General features: G+C 45.8%; 1 protein-coding gene across 1 annotated transcript in view; it reads left to right on the top strand.

The window, feature by feature from the left end:
- Positions 1-16,555, top strand: part of LOC147668734 (voltage-dependent T-type calcium channel subunit alpha-1I-like) — a 523,924-nt gene that overhangs the window by 329,321 nt on the left and 178,048 nt on the right. The window lies entirely within an intron of this gene.

Genomic DNA, 16,555 nt, shown 5'->3' with positions numbered 1-16,555 from the left:
CAGAGGATGGAAAGGATGGTGAGGGTAACAAAAAAATAAATGAGGGACAACAGTCAGACTTTTTACCTCAAGATCAGTTTTCATGGCTGATTTTAGGAATATAGAGAATTGTTTTTTAGACAGCATGCAATCTAAGAATGCAAACATGTAGAAAGAAACAATATTATTCACTTGCAAAGTAGTGCTATATCAGACACTAGAATCAGAGGAACAGTCTGTCAACTGCTAGCCTGTTACTGTCCCACCTCTTTCACACTATGCCACTGTAAAGGATAGACCAGGTGTCACCAACCAGTCAATAGTGAGCTAGACACCTTCAGAGTAGCTCCCAGCCTTCAGTTCATTTTTAAATAAGAACATTGTCACATTTTCCTTTTAAAGTTAAGGGAAGGCTGTATTTATTTCACATTATTATCATCAGGCTGCAGATAGCAGGGCCTGATAATGAGCAGTGCTCAGTCAGATTTATGACCTAGGCTGGGGCACAGAGGTGAAGAATTGACACATTGAGGTATTTAACTCTTATATAAAACATTTGTCATCTCAATATTGGAGCTTAGAACATAATGATGTTTCTGAATCCTTTCAAATGGGAGAAAATTAAAATGAAAAGTTACCTTAATGATTAAGTTAATGCTTCATTTTAATTTTCTCCCATTTCAAAGCATTTACTAATAGCATGCCTCTTGCTCCCAGTTGCCACTAGACACTGTGCCATATTTCTAACTGAAAAATACAGTCATTTTTTAAATGTGAGAAATTTAAAGTGATGACAAATATTTGTACGAAACATTAAAAATTAGTGTTTTTCTCCACTTTCAATTAAGCCAATTACATCTTTGGTCCTAATTACAATTTTGATTGAACACCCAAACAACCGACATTGTAGCGGAAACAGGACCGCCCAACAAGGCGTTGGCGGTTCCGCTTCCATCATTATGATGCGACCGCTGTCATGGTGGTCAGAACATTTATATTTTCTATTGAGGCTTGTACTGAGGATTGTAGCACTAGCCTCAATAGAAAACATACACTTTGAAAACATCCATACACTGTGTGGCAGGCACCATGTGGTGGCATGGATGTTTGGGGGGTACCACAGGTGCCTCCCAGGCCTCAAAGCAAAGGCCGCCGGGGGACTGGGGCCCTGTTAAGGGTCCCTAAAGTCACTGTTCAACAGCCTTTCCATGCCTATAAAAGCAGACTTGGAAAGGCTGTTGGACACGGACATCATATTTTCGACAGCGGTGCCTGAGCAGGCATCGCTGCCATTTAGGGATTATCTGTCCGACCGAGGCCCTTACTGGATCTCCTATCTTGTCGTAGACGTCGGTCTTTCCCCCAGCCTGCAGCGGTCTGACTCACCTCATCCTGATGCAGATGTCAGGCCGTTGCTTCCGATGTCGGACAGATCGCTTCCTATGTCGGACAGATCGCAGCCGACAGCCTGTGAATGATGATCCGCCCGACATCGAAATTAGGGCTATAATGTTTTATGAAGCATGTTTCTTCACTTTAAATTCCTACTATTTATAGGAATGGTTGTATTTTTCTATTATAATTATGGTACCATGTTTACAGGGCACTGGGAACAAGATGCATCCTTTTTGTAAATGGGAGACTTGGAAATACAATAAAATGTAAATGAGTTTTATGGACTCCAGTCCACATAAGCTTAGAATTCTGTTCAAACCATAGTATCTTGCTCTATGGATATTAGGTTTTAAGTAATTGAATCTGGCCATGGAGGTGTCTGGAAACAATGCGCAAGTTGCTTAGCACTCAGTTGCCCATGATAATTTTTACTGATCAGAACTACAAAAACATTGGAGATCTCTGGAATAGACCATAAAACAGGGGAGTAGCAAAAATGTTTTTTTAAATCCCCATTTTGAACCATACATCTAAATATAGAGCACAAGAAGCAAGCGAACATGACCATCTCTAGAAGAGGTCATCTCACCCTTACATCAATCCATCTATCCACCCATTCTTTCTCCAACCCGTTTGTTCATTTCCATCTGTTCATCCCTTCAACTTTTCTGCACCATCCCTTAAATGTTCCATCACCCACAGATTAGACCATGCTTTCTTTCATCCGCAACTCGAGCTGTATATCCTTCTAGCCTTTAATATATAGATCCATACATTCACTTATCTACCCATGAATGTATCCACAAATCAATCCATCCATCCTTTCACTCAGCCTTTCACTCACTGCCTATTCTTCCATCCGTCCCTTCATTTGCCGTTCAACCAATAGATCCTTTCACACTTCCGTCCTTCCACCTATTCTTAAGCTGCTAAAGTGGAGGGTTCACTTTGTCACTGCCAGGGAAGCAGGAGGGTTGTTCAGAGTTCCTTTAATGCCGAACTAGGATTAAAAGTTCTGTAATGTAGGATCTTCACTGGTAGTAATGAATGTAGAATAGAATAGTAAGTTTATCCGCAAAACAACTCATGGTGCCTAGGTCTAAACGGCCACTGAATAAAGATTTGTGAAATACCAGCTAGAGACTAAATTCAGAGATGTTTCTGAGAGCCGCTTGTCATATTATTGTATTCAGCTTGGAGACTAAATACAGACAAGAATGCTTGGTAAAACTATGAATAGACTTCCATGTAACTGCTTGCAAACGTTCAATATGGGGATGTTTCTTAACCAAACAATAGTTACTATAGTTGCTACATTCCTCTAGTGGATGGAGCTCTTGGGTTGCTAGGCACAGCTTTGTTGGTCAGCTGAAAACAAACTAAGTGCAAGAAAGACAAGTTACTTACCTTCAGTAACTTGCTTTCCAGTGGATACTATAACCGCAGATTCCTCACATTTTAAATTTCTCACAGGAATTGCTCCTGAGGGCTGGTAGATGGAGCCATTGGTTTTGGTGGCTGCCTCATCCCTCCTCCAGAAACAACACCATGTGTGTAGTCACCATTTCAGTGCACTGATGTTGGTTTACAACCAAGCATTCTGTTCCTTTCAATACAGTGCATCAGTAACAGAGTGGGAACTATAACAGCTTGCAAAATGCAACTTGGAACCTTAACACCTAGGAGGTGGGTCCACAGAATGGGAGGACAGCAAGTCAGTGAGGAATCTGTGGTCAGATTGAGTATCCACCAACAAGAGTTCTTCTAACTTCAGATTCCTCACTATCAGGCATATGCATTAAAGTAAATACCGGGAGCAAAGGGGCAGATTCTTAGAATCTGCTCCTTTGCTCCCGGTATTTTTGCATTTGGGATGCATCATCCCAAATGCAAAAATCGCAATTTAAGGAGTCTCTAAATTGAGATTCCTTAAATTGCGATTGCATTTAAGGAATCCCACATTGAGATTCCTTAAATGCAATGCTTGAAAGTAAAAAAAATAGCGAATTCGCTAATAGGAGAGCAAATTACCATGAAGTTGGACTTCATTGTAATTTGCTCAAACTTTGAAAAAAGCACTTTTGTGCAGTTTTCAAAGTTTCATGTTGCGCACACACATGCCCTTAGGGCATGTGTGTGTGCAACATATGTGCATAGATGAATTTCAGGGGTGCAACAGGGTTTCATTTTGACACCCTTGCACCCTTGAAATTGCATGAGCAATTTGCGAGTATCTACTGGTACTCGCAAATTGCTCATACAATCTCCAATACATTCCTATGGGCCTGTAGGCCCATAGGAATGAATAGGACAGCATTCCTTAATTGCGACTAGCAATTTGCTAGTCGCAATTAAGGAATGTTAAGGAATCGCTATTTTAATAGCGATTCCTACATGCATAGGCTTTTGCTATTCCTAAATAGCGATTCCTTAAAAATCCCTATTTAGGAATAGCAAAAGGCAACGTTGATGCATCTGCCAGTATGTCTTTTGAATAAAAACCAACCCACTACCTCCCAAAAGGTGGAGGGGTCTGAGTTAAGGCCTTCACAACAGGAGGTTCTGCAGGATAGAGTAAGACCGTAGCTCTCACTTCCCACCTGAGCATCAAGTAGTAACCTGTGGAAGTTGTGTTACCGATGCCCATGTGGCAACCTAGCAAATGTCCAGCACCGGGACAATCCTTGCTAATGCCATTGTGTGGGCCTTAGCTTTTATGGAATGAGTCCAAAAGTCCTCCAGAGACTCCTTCATTGCCAAGGCATAGCAGATTTTTATGCAAAGGATGATCCATCCCTTCTTAGAAACACAACTAAGAGTTGGTCACAAACTCTGGGCTCCTTAGTTCGATCAATAAAATAAAAAGAATTGCCCTGGGGTTAAACCAGTGATGCTTTTTCTCCTTCTTTTATGGGGCCCATGGAAACACTTTGTGCAGCAAACGATAGGACAAACACAAGAGCATAAAAAAAGTTTAACCTGCAGTGAATCAACAAGACTGTGTGGACCACAGGCCACTCACACAGCCCATAGTCAACAATCGATCAACTTTGTGGACTGAAGGTGAATAGCCAAGATGACATACACTACTTCACTGGGCAGATGAACTTGCCGAGCTTTAAACTTCACATATGAACCCTGTTGTATTGTTGGGAGAGCAGGTCCTCCCAAAGAGGTAGATGGAGCAGAGACAGACACTGAGATGCAGCTGGCTGCAGTACCAGACCCTCTGGGCCCAGTATGGAGCTATTAGGATGAGCTGAGCCTGGTCCCTCCTGACTTTGGCAAAGCATGAATGCATAAAAGAGACTACAGTGCCGCAGTAGGTCAAACACATGTTCCAGTGCACCTTGAGTTTGAAACAATGGAGTGCAAAAGGCTCTCTGTGTATAGATGTCTATGGCCTTTAAGCCCGCCTCTGTTGCTGTCAGTGTCCCTCTCTCTATGCTTAGTGAGAGCCCCCCCAATTGTGTCAGTATGAATGTTTCAGTTGTCAATGAACACCCCTACTCCTCCCATTGGTGTACATGTCTGTCAGGATCCATTAAGATATTTCCATTTTGAGCTCCTCTCCATAGAGGTCTGGCCTTCCCGCTGTCTATCTTTTGCTCTCAGTGTATATCTTTGCAATTCACGTAGGCTTTAGGATAGGCTTGTACACTTAATCCAGCAGCCAGTTTACACTGCTTGCAGTATGACACTCGCACATTGCTTCTCTGGGATGGCCTACTGCACAATGGGTTTGGCTGTTTGATTGAAGATGGCCTACTGCACACTCAACATGGTTGGCAACCACCGCCTTAAACAAAACGCAGAGGGGCAGATCTACGACCCCCTTGCGCCACGTTTACGCTGCTGTTGCATCACGCAAGGCGGCGTAAACGTGGCGCATCCCTACGAGGCATTTACAACGTGACGCATCTATGGAGATGCGTCATGGTGTAAGGCCCTGCGCCACATGCAACCTGCGTCAGGTTTCATGTAGGCGTTCCGGTGCAGGGGGGGCGTTCCGTCGCAGGAACGCCCCTGGAAAGTGACTCAGTGAAATCTACAAGATTTCACTGAGTCACTTTCCCAAAGCTTCTACGTCAATTCCTTACGCCTGCTTGAAGCAGGCGTAAGGAGTGACGCACCATGTAATGTATGGGTAGCCCCTGTGCATTGCAGGAGTTGCGTCGCGCTTGCGACGCGAGTCCAGCAATGCGCCTCCCGTAAGCCAAAAGATGCGTCACGCATCTGCCCTTCCTTACACCATGGTGCGCCGCATTGTAAATGCGGCGCATCATGGTTGGCGCAAGGTTGGATTTCCGTGACGTATCTTTCCAGGCGCATCTCTGCCGATTTGCAGAGATGCGCCAGGCAACGTAAATCTGCCCCAGAGTGTTACACTGGCTCTCTGGTGGTGCAAATGGGATAATGTTACAGAAGGGGTCAGCAGCTAATTAATGGCCACTTCATCACTCAGGTGACCTACCATTCAGTCTGGTTCTCACCACATTTGCTATCAGGACGGGATGCAGAGAGTGGAACATTGCCCAAATTGGCCTTGCTGTTTTTCCTCCATGCACCTGGCTGCCCCGACATCCGCTCCCTGGATGCCCAAGCTGGAAAGAGGGTCTTCCATTCTTCTAGAATATTATTCTTGGATTAACCTCAAGGAACAACTGCTGAAGGCAACGGTAACCTTTGTATGACATTGGGCTGCTCCTATGCCTCCAAGGGCTGACCCTATAGGACAATATAAAACACCCATTATGTTGGGTTGTAACTAGCGCATGCTTTAGGTGGCTCCTTTGTTGTTTCTTGAAGGGCATTATTGAGCATTTTTACTGGTGGCCGTTAACTCAGACCAGTGAGTACCCCTGGCCTTCTCTCTCACTTCTGGATGAAGTCCATTACCTGACAGATCTGAATGATCATATGGAAAACATACCCTGTAGGTAGTAAATCATTGCATCCCCTTGTTGTGCTTCTCTCTCATTCCAAGTGGAACTATGGAATTGGGAGCTTGCCGTATAGTAGGCAGCCCATGACCCGTGCCACTCCACTGTTTGCTTCTGAACTAACCTAACAATCCACCTATCTTCACTACCTCTGGCCAGTTTATGGTATAGGTTGCTTCTCTGTTGCTCCTGAGTGGACACATAAAAGCACCTACCAAGGGCATACCTAGGCCCGCTCCTCAGTTTCTCTCAGGTCAACCTAGCAAGCAAATGTACTCATGTCACCCTAGGGCAGGGGTCTTCAAAGTGTGGGGCGCGACCCCCAGGGGGGCCACGGAGTGATTGAAAGGGGGTCGCGCATTCCCGATCACACTTCTTCCCCAGGCCCATCTGACTACAGGGATTCAGCCCCCCTCCTCCCCCGTAGTGTGTCTCAGCTCGAGCTGCTGTGAGCTGCGCTGGGCTGTGTCTGCAGTCTTATCTCCAGCAAAGCCCGGCACCCCTGAGTTTTTCACAGGTCGTTAACGGCCATTTACATATTTACATAGCTTTTGAAAACTGGTCACTGAGGCTTAGTTTTTTTTTTATAGTTCCAGTACCCCCTGGGCCCCAACTCAGCCTTTCCCTTACATTTGTATTTTACATTTACTGCAATAGTGTGAGAATAGGAACAGTAATGTTACATGAGGAGAAAATTACAAGTGAACAAAGTACAAAAGCAAACGTTAAGTTACATGAGGCAAAAGTGACAATAGTGAGCGGCCAAAATACAAGAGGTAGCAAACGGTACATTACAGGAGGAAAAAGTGATATGTGTGCAGGTTACAAAAGCGTACAAAGTAAAAGTAGAGGTATAATACTGCAATAAATGGAGGACACTCAAACACAAGAACAAACGTTACGTAGGCAATGGTGGCACTTGTGCAAGTATATAAAGCAAACAAAATGTGAGAGGTAGCAAACAGTGTGTTACAAGAGAAATGGCTGGTATTTTTTTCTTCTGGCAATTCTACTTTTTATTATTTCTTTTCATGAAATACATTGTGAAGCACTCTGACACCTTCGGGTAAAGTCTGCGCTATATAAAAACGCATAAATAAATACATTCATAATGTGACTTTTAGATCTCTGTTCCCTTTATCAGTCATGGATCATTGAGGCAGCCCTAGAACACAATTAAAAGTGCTTTCTATTTATATTTGCTGTTCCAAGTATGCACAGATGAGTGCTGAAATATACAGCTTTACGTGACTGCTTATTTTTGTACCGTCTGGGACATCAAAATATTGAGCAGGCAACTATAATCATAGGACTGGAAGTATGTTGCAAGATCAGAATATTTATTTCCTCCACCCTCGATCCCTGATTAATGTCATAATAGCAATAGTTTAACCTATATCTTAAACCCTACGCCGCAGTCAATAATATGTTGAGTTACTTCAAGTGTCTGGAAATGCACCCTGCATTCAGAGAACTCACTCCTCATTCTAGCACTTCACTTTCATGCTCACCCTGCATTCACAGCGATCACCAATACACTCACACTGATCACCATGCACTCACATCATTCACCCTCTCACCCTGCACTCAGTGATCACTCTGCAATCACAATGCACTTGCGTTGTTCTCCCTGTACTTCAACCTGCAGTCACGCTACTCATCTGCACTCATCCTGCACTCATGTGACACCTCATTCACCTGCCCCCTCACTGCTCAATTTGCAACTCGCTCAAACAAGCCCATCATTAACCATGCATTCTTTCATCCCACTCTGCACTTATATCCACACTCAAATTCATATGGCCACCTCACTCACCCTGCAGTCACTCCTCTTTCCCTACTCTCATACTGTTGCATCGCTCACCGTGCACTCACATGGGCACTCTTCACATCCACAGAGGGCAGGGTTTTAGGGACCCCTGCTGCCCCCGGACAGGGCCAGGTGAGCTTCTAATGTGGCAGCACATATTCCTGCGGGGTGGAAGGCCCATCACAAAGGTTGACTAGACATCTTTCTGATGTTAATTGCTGTATTTTGGTTGTAAACTGGTACTGTTTTATTGTGAGCAAAAAATTGTCAAAATAATGAAGCAGTTCTATCCCAAAATAACGTGGCATCACATAACATTTAAATTTTCCTCTCACACAATTTAGTCAAGCCTTCCGTGTAATTTGGTCCTCACCTGCCTCGTAATTCCAGAAGCCCTGCCTACAGGTTTAGAAATGTTTGTCAGGAGGGGGTCCTTATGACTGAAAATGTTGACAGGGGGGTCTCGGGACCCAAAAGTTTGAAGACCTCTGCCCTAGGGGGACCCTAACAAAAGACGTCCTAAATTCTGAAAACCCTTCATGGCCATGCTTGTTTAAGCTGGACACTCGGTCATAGTGGCATGCTTGTAGACTACCACATTTGTTTATCTTGTTCTGCCCCAGTTGAATAGTCTTCGCGTGTGACAAAGGCATTCTGGCTGTTGTAACCAGTTCATGCAGCCCCATGTTTTGCCCTCAGTGTGTAGTTTGTCTGTGGTCAGTGAGGGGCCCCTCTCTTGCAGGCAGTGTTTGCTTCTGTGGTCTGCGAGGTGCTCCTTCGTGCCGTAGATGAGTATGTTTGTTTGAAAGTCCCCTCGTTTGCTGTCAGTGTACACATTTTTAATATGCTATTAGTGTGTCTGTTTACAGTCCGCGAGAGTCCCCACTCCTGCTACCGGTTTCCATGTCTGAAAGGCACCTTTAAGAGGAGATCTTTCTTTCCTAAGCTCTCTGCTTTCCTCCTCACTCGCTGGTGGCTGGCAGGCGGCTCTGAGCTCTGACTCAGCCCATTGGACTCAGACTGCGCATTGTCTGCGCGAAGAAAGGGCCGAGGAGAAAAGGCGCACTGCTTGAATGCAGGGGGCAGAGGCCGTGTGCTCAATTTAAAACCAGGTAATTGTCCCCCAGGCTGTGAGGGTCTGAAATCAGACAATGCCTGTTTTTTTTTCTAAACAGTCTTGTTGTGCCAGGAGACGCGGGACTTCCAGAGAATTTGCTCTGAATGCCGCCTGGTAACGAAATGCGGAAAAACTTGTGTTTTGGAAGGGGTGGTAGGGGGCAGTCAGGGTTTGATAAATATGTAAACGTGAAAGTGTGACTCAGCAGACGGTGAAGGGGATCAAACCTGCTCCCTAGTCACTCTTTGCCTGTGTAGAGTCAGGCACAAAATAGAATATTCAGACCCCAACTGAGACTGCTCAATGAATTTACAACAATTCGAATGTGATGTGAATCAAAACATTAAAAAAAACTGTGGTGCCTTAAACTGAATTTGATGTGACAGATACGTTATAACAACAAGGACTGTTCAACTCTGTGCCTGAAAATTGGATACCATAGGGAGTCCAAAAAGAGAATATATGTGGCATGATGAAGGGACAGAGAAGAGTGCCTGTAGCTAATTAGAAGAAGTTCGGAAGGGCGAACATGAACTCAGCAGAGACACTACTGCTACAGAACTCAAAAACCAACGGCCTGATTTAGAGTTTGGAGGATGGATGGATTACTCCATCGCGAATGTAATGTATATCCCATCTGCCACATTACAAGTGCCCCTAAATATAATGCACTTGTAATACAACAGACGGGATATCTGTCACGTTTGTGATGGAGTAGCCCATCACCAGACTCAAATCAGGGCCCTAGTTTATTAGCTATCTATACATGTGCAAAGGTAAATTGAGCCTCAAAGTGTCGAGATCTAGGAGACACTAACTGTGCTGAACATGTACTCTACACACTCAAACTCCATCAACCATCAAATGAGTGCCAGTTTATAACCCAATTTAAAGACACTAACAATAATGACCTTCTCAAGGCTAAGTGTGTTGGAGAGTCACATGAGCGTGCAAATCAAGATGGCCACCTCCAGCTGAGCTACGACGGCGCTCATCCTTTTTTGATGATTTTTGTGTAAACTCGGGCTAGTCTTACCGCAGGTTTTTGTCTGTGGAGACTTGGCACAACCAGCGCTTTCCTAGAGTTCATTTGCTGAGGCTCATTTCTGCTGTTTTTAGGAGACTCCTGAATCGAGCCTTTCACCAGTGTTGCACTTCAGGTACTGCCCAGTTTTCCTATCAGAGGGGTGGCGTCATTCAGGGGAAAGGGTGCTGCTGAGGCCTATACCACTTCCAAGCTGGTTGTAGTTACTGCACAGCCTCATATTGCAAAGTCTTATATTTCTGCTTGCCTAATTCTTCAAGCATTATTGCTCCTATCTTTAATATAATTTATTTCTTGATATGGAAAGAAAAAATATTCATGTGATGCCTAGCAAGCGTAATTTCTGGTTGCCTAATTCTTCAAGAATTGTTGCGCCTATCTTTAATATAATTTCTTTCTTGATATGGAAAGATAAAATATTCATGCGATTCATAGCAAACCTAAACAAAATGCTTCTCCACCAGTTAAGTCAAAATTTGTGGAATCAAATATACCTTCTTTATCTATATTACGGGATGAAATACAAGCTGTTCGCTCTAACACAGATAATATTGCATCAGAAATTCAAAATATGTGCAAAGACATGGCTAGTCTTTCTATGCAAGTGTCTGACAATGCAACCAAAATTCAGGATAAAAAGGCCAAAATTGACAGTCTCATGTCTATAAGCAGCAAATATAGTGCCAATGAGTAAACGTAATTGACAGTACAACTTGCTAATATCTAATTTACCAGAGGATCTTGAAGTTAATGACTGCAGGTTGTACTTGGAAAATGTACTACCTGGTCTTTTACCTATTAAATGTCCCCAAAAATGTAAAATAGACAAGGTGTATAGAATTCCATCACATTGTAGACCAAACCAGAATAAACTTCGTCAAATGATATTTAAATTTCTGTGTCATCATCATCTAGTGTTGATACAGAAGACGCTAAGAGAAATTCCGCCTTTAATGGTTAATGGGAATAACATTTTCATCCATCAAGACTTTGACAATGAGACTGTTAAAATCCTCAAAGAGTTGACTGATCTTCGGCCAAGGCTGAGAATCTATAGCTATAAATATGGCGTGTGTGCGATTCAAGAGTACTGTTTATGTTTTCAGATTGTCTGTTTTGTGTTTGTCTGTGTCTTTCCTTTTTCTCCTCTCTCTTAGTATTAGAGCTACTCTTTATTCTTTCAGTCTATCTGGTTCTTTCTTTTCTACTGTCTTTACTTTCTTACAATGATGACTAATATAAAAGGTATTTAAATACTTTCTTTTAACATTAAAGTTCTCTTTCAGGGGATCCTCATCAATAGTCATAAGCATTAGAATATTCCCGCCCATGCGCGGGACCCCGGAAACAATATATTATATGTGCCCCACATATATCATATACATATATATATAAATAAATATATATAAAAATAAGCAATTGCAGCCAAATAAAACAGTAGAGCTGGAATATGCTGTGAAGAATTTCCACCATACATTTGTATTAGCATTAGAAACATGAGAAACAACACCAATGCTTGTTTAGAAACTGTTTTAATGCTTAGAAAGCAGTAGAAATTCTTATAACACACTGTAAGCATATACAGCTCCCAGGCTGCATTGCAAATACCCAGTCTAAAAAGACTGAAAAGCTAACCTGTAGCTGCATGTACTAGAACTGACGCTGTGCCTTTAAGGCACCTCTGCCCCTAGCTTCCCATCATGCCTCAGGGGTTACAGTTAGGTCAGTTGTTCTTTCCGGCTCCTTCAGGAAGGACCCTGGATACACAGCTCCACATTTTTTCTGCCTTTTTCAGTCAGAAAATCTTCAAAAGAACAATTTTTTGATTTACTTTGACTTTTAACATCAGGGTCAAGTAAATAACTGCTTAGCAGTCGAATTTTTGTGAGGTTTTCCTGTCAGGATGCCCTCATTATTTGATGATTGCCCTTCTTGTGGCCACAAGAAGACAAAAACGGACTCTCATGAGGTCTGTATTTTATGCTTGCCAGAAGATCATGATCCAAAAGACTGTTCTCATTGTCAAAATCTGTCTGACAGGACTTTAAAAGACAGAGAGAGGAACAGGCTCTATGGTCTGGCCCAGAGATCCATGAGGGGAAGATCTAAGAGGAAGAGTTCAAAGAGACCCAGAACTCCCCCCAAAGGCAAGTCAGAGCGTCCATCAACCTCAGCGCCGGGCTCGGCGCTGAAAAAACGTCATCTGATGGACAGTTCGAAGGAAAAAGCTCCGTCGACGTCGGGACCGGCGTCGATGAGGAAATCGTCGTCGAAAAGTGATTCATCGACTTCGAAGAAAGCTCCGCCGTCGTCAACTAGGCGACGATCGGCGTCGAGAGAAGCCACGAGATCTCCGTCGACGAGAAGATCGGCGTCAAGACGTAAGTCAACTCCGCCACCGTCAACCAGGCGACGGTCGGCGTCGAGAGACAGAATACACTCGCCGTCGTCTCAACGTCGACAGGCTTCAAAGAGTGTGACACCTCCGCCGACGTCTCCACGGAGGCGCTCGGCGTCGAGGAGCAAGAGCCCCCTCGGACGATCGTCGTCGAGGAAGGGATCATCGTCGAAGGCGTGTCGGCGCTCGACGTCGAGGATGTCCGATCCTCCGCCGTCTCCACATGCCAGGTCGACATCAAGGGCATCGTCGACGACAGGACACCGTCGAATGCCATCTCCGTCGCCGAGAGACCAACGTCGGTCGACGTCGAGACCTCCGTCGACGGCAGGGCAACGCCGTTCGACGTCGAGACCTCCGTCGACGGCAGGGCAACGCCGTTCGACGTCGAGACCTCCGTCGACGGCAGGGCAACACCGTTCGACGTCGAGACCTCCGTCGAAGGCAGGGCGACGCCGTTCGACGTCGAGGGAGAAGACTCCGTCATCGGCTCGACATCACAGGTCGACGTCGAGAGAACACAGGTCGTTGTCGAGGCATTCGACGTCGAAGGTTATCACTCCGTCGACGCCGCAGAGGTGTTCAACGTCAAGGGAAAGACTTTTAAGACGTCTGCCAACGCCGGTGAGACGAAAATCCCCTTCAGTGCCTTCAACTATTTTGGTGACTCAATCGGCTTCTCACCATTCCTCCTCAAGTACCTCTAGCTCATCGAGGTCCTCTTCCAGGAGTAGAAGTCCGTTGCCCCAGCGAAAGATAACACTCTCGCCAAGATGGTATGCTCCGTTGAGCAAGTGGAAGGATTCTGGAGCGACGGAGAGGCTGCAAAGATATGTAAGCCCACTCCACAGGTCACCTCTTCAGAGACTGATAGAAGAGTCAGACAGACAGAGTCCTATCAGGCACCGATCACGCTCTCGGGAGAGGAGAGCGGAAAGGTCGCATACCCCCAGGGTCTCCCGATCACCACGGAGGGAGCATCCCAGGTCTCGAACACCGAGAAGGGAGGTACGAACTGAGAGGTCGAGATCTCCACGAAGGGAGCATCGGAGAGAATCACGTTCTCCTCGAAGGGAAGATCGACCGAGAAGATCGCCAGTGAGGAAGGAAAAATCTCACCACAGGAGAAGGAGAACGCCATCATCCTCCTCCTCATCTTCTTCGAGATCTTCTAAAGGGGATTACTCCCCAACGCTGGCAGACAGCCCTCGCTCCAGAGCTTCCCCGCTTGACGACGTCAACACATATCTGGACGTTTTACAAAGGGGCGCTCACAAACTTCAAATAGAAATGGCTGTTCCAGAAGTTTCCACTACTGTGATTTTTGAGACCCTTCGTCACAAATCATATTCACGGCCTTTGCTCCCATTGGTTCCAGGGATAATGGACCCAATCAAGGAGGTTTTCCTCACGCCAGCAGCGATCAGGGCGGTACCGGCACGTATCCAGAAAAAGTATAGGCCGGCCGACTCAGATCCAATCTTTGTTAAAGGAGAGCCTGCGGCGGACTCAGTTATCGTAGCCTCAGCTAAGAAGAATCACACAGTCGCCCCTTCTTCTTCAGTTCCTCCTGACAAGGACAGCAAGACCCAAGATTCTTGGGGACGCAGAGTGTGCAGCACAGCAGCTTCATCCCTGAAAGTCTCTAGTGCATCAGCACTTCTCGGCAGGTACGATAGAGCTCTGTGGGACTCCATGGAACGATTCAAAGAGAAATTGCCCAAGGAGGACCAGAAGGAAATTGAGGAAACAGTGACGGAGGGCTGTTTGGTGGCAAACCAAATGATTAGTTCATCTGCAGATAACGCCCTTCTAGCAGGACATGCCTACTCACATGGGGTATGTGCGAGGAGATCTTCTTGGTTGCGTTTAACTGGTCTCAAACCAGATGCCCAGCAACGCATCCTCAATCTGCCCTTCTCAGGATTTTCACTCTTTGGGGAACATGCCGATCAGGAAATGACCCGCATGAAAACCGAATTGGACACGGTGAAGGCGGTTGGTCTGGAGAAGAAGAAAGAGCCGTTCAAGCGACGCTTCAAGACCAACAAGAACCGGGGAGGCCAACAGAGGGTTCAAACCCCTCAATGGTCTCAGAACAAGCCACAAGGGAAGACACAATACAGAGGAGGAAAATCGGGCAGAGGCGGACATCATCAGTCCTCTACCACGCCTAGAGGAGGCAAAGCCTGAGCAGTGGCTTCCTCTGGCGCCGTTACCCACTCCAGTGGGAGGAAGTGCTTCGCATCACCTGGCAGAGTGGGTCAGCATCACAAAAGATCAGTGGGTGCTGAATATACTGCGCAATGGATATGCGCTACGTTTCCGGAAGAGACCACAACCGATTCCTCCAAAAAAGACTCGCTCGTACCATCTAAACCTCCTCAAAAGGAAGGTGAGTGTCCTCTTAAAGAAAAACGCAATCGAAGAGGTACCCCCACCCCAAAGGGGAGAGGAGTGTACTCAAGGTACTTTCTAGTCCCCAAAAGAGACCAAGAGGACAAGTTCAGACCGATTTTGGTTCTTCGGACCCTCAACAAGGTGGTGGTCAAAGAGAAGTTTCGCATGCTGGCACTTCATCAGATATGTCCTCATCTACAAATTGGAGATTGGATGTGTTCGGTGGATTTACAGGACGCGTACTTCCACATTCCTATAACACCAGGTCATCGGAAGTACTTGAGGTTTCTGGTAGGGAACAAGCATTACCAGTACAAAGTACTTCCGTTCGGACTAAAATCCGCACCAAGGGTGTTCACCAAGTGCATGGCAGTGGTAGCGGCATGTCTACACAAAAAATGTCTTTTTGTGTACCCATATCTAGACGACTGGCTCCTGAAGAGTCCGTCCCCTCGTCAAGCCACCAAAGACTGTCATCTGTGTCTTCAACAACTACACAGGCTTGGGCTCCACGTGAACACAGAAAAGTCAGTCCTGCATCCCACGCAAACTATCCACTATCTGGGAGCAGTTCTAGACACAAATTTAGGAAGAGCGTTTCCTTCGCAGGAGAGACTATCTTCCATGGGGCAGAAATGCAGAAAGTTACTTCAGTTTCCTCGTCCAAAGGTGCGAGAAGTAGCGTCTCTACTGGGCTCCATGGCGTCCTGCATCTTCCTAATTCCAAACGCCAGGTTGAGGATGCGACCTCTACAAGAGTCTGTGGAAGATCAGTGGGACCAAGCGACTGGAGATTGGGAGGATCGAATCATCCTATCTCAAGCAGCACTGACCTCAATACAGTGGTGGACTCGCCCTCGGAATGTCTTGCAGGGAGTCCCTTTTCAGCAACCTCTTCCTTCGCTGTCTGTGGTAACGGACGCATCTCTGGAAGGTTGGGGTGCTCACATGGGTCATCTTCAGATTCAGGGTCGCTGGTCGACCAACCTTCAGACATACCACATCAACATGCTGGAACTTCGAGCAGTTCATCTGGCGCTCAAAGCGTTCCTTCCAGCAATCACAACGGACAAAATCCTGGTTCAGACGGACAACACTACAACTATGTTCTATCTGAACAAGCAGGGAGGAACTCGGTCTCGCCCTCTGTCTCAAGAGGCCCAGACAATCTGGCACTGGCTTCTGGCTCGGGGACTGTCGGTGGTGGCAGTACACCTTCCAGGCGAGCTAAACACAAAAGCGGACGCACTCAGCAGGCACTTCGAAGATCAGCCAGACTGGGTGCTAAACGACGAAGTAGTCGAAGAACTCTTCCGTTGCTGGGGTCGTCCAGACATAGATTTATTCGCGGACGACGAAAACGCCAAATGCCACGCCTTCGCGTCCAGGTTCCACCGGCCAGGGACACAAGGGAACGCTCTCCTGCTGGAGTGGACAGGAATGTTCGCCTATGCGTTTCCTCCTCTGG

Source organism: Lissotriton vulgaris, unplaced genomic scaffold, assembly GCF_964263255.1.
Source record: "Lissotriton vulgaris unplaced genomic scaffold, aLisVul1.2 SCAFFOLD_1650, whole genome shotgun sequence".
NCBI classification, from domain to species: Eukaryota; Metazoa; Chordata; class Amphibia; order Caudata; family Salamandridae; genus Lissotriton; species Lissotriton vulgaris.
Note: the sequence above shows the minus strand (reverse complement) of the source record. Positions and strands in the feature narration are given on the sequence as shown.